This window comes from Durio zibethinus, unplaced genomic scaffold (genome assembly GCF_047325235.1).
Source record: "Durio zibethinus cultivar Kanyao isolate XHJ-2024 unplaced genomic scaffold, ASM4732523v1 HiC_scaffold_3, whole genome shotgun sequence".
Lineage (NCBI taxonomy): Eukaryota > Viridiplantae > Streptophyta > Magnoliopsida > Malvales > Malvaceae > Durio > Durio zibethinus.
This window is the reverse complement of record NW_028323044.1, coordinates 9,726,568-9,726,850: the sequence shown is the minus strand read 5'-3', so window position 1 is coordinate 9,726,850 and position 283 is coordinate 9,726,568.

The following is a 283-nucleotide window of genomic DNA, read 5'->3' as shown; positions in this document are numbered from 1 at the left end:
GTTTAGGGTTTAGGGTTTAGGGTTTAGGGTTTAGGGTTTAGGGTTTAGGGTTTAGGGTTTAGGGTTTAGGGTTTAGGGTTTAGGGTTTAGGGTTTAGGGTTTAGGGTTTAGGGTTTAGGGTTTAGGGTTTAGGGTTTAGGGTTTAGGGTTTAGGGTTTAGGGTTTAGGGTTTAGGGTTTAGGGTTTAGGGTTTAGGGTTTAGGGTTTAGGGTTTAGGGTTTAGGGTTTAGGGTTTAGGGTTTAGGGTTTAGGGTTTAGGGTTTAGGGTTTAGGGTTTAGGGTT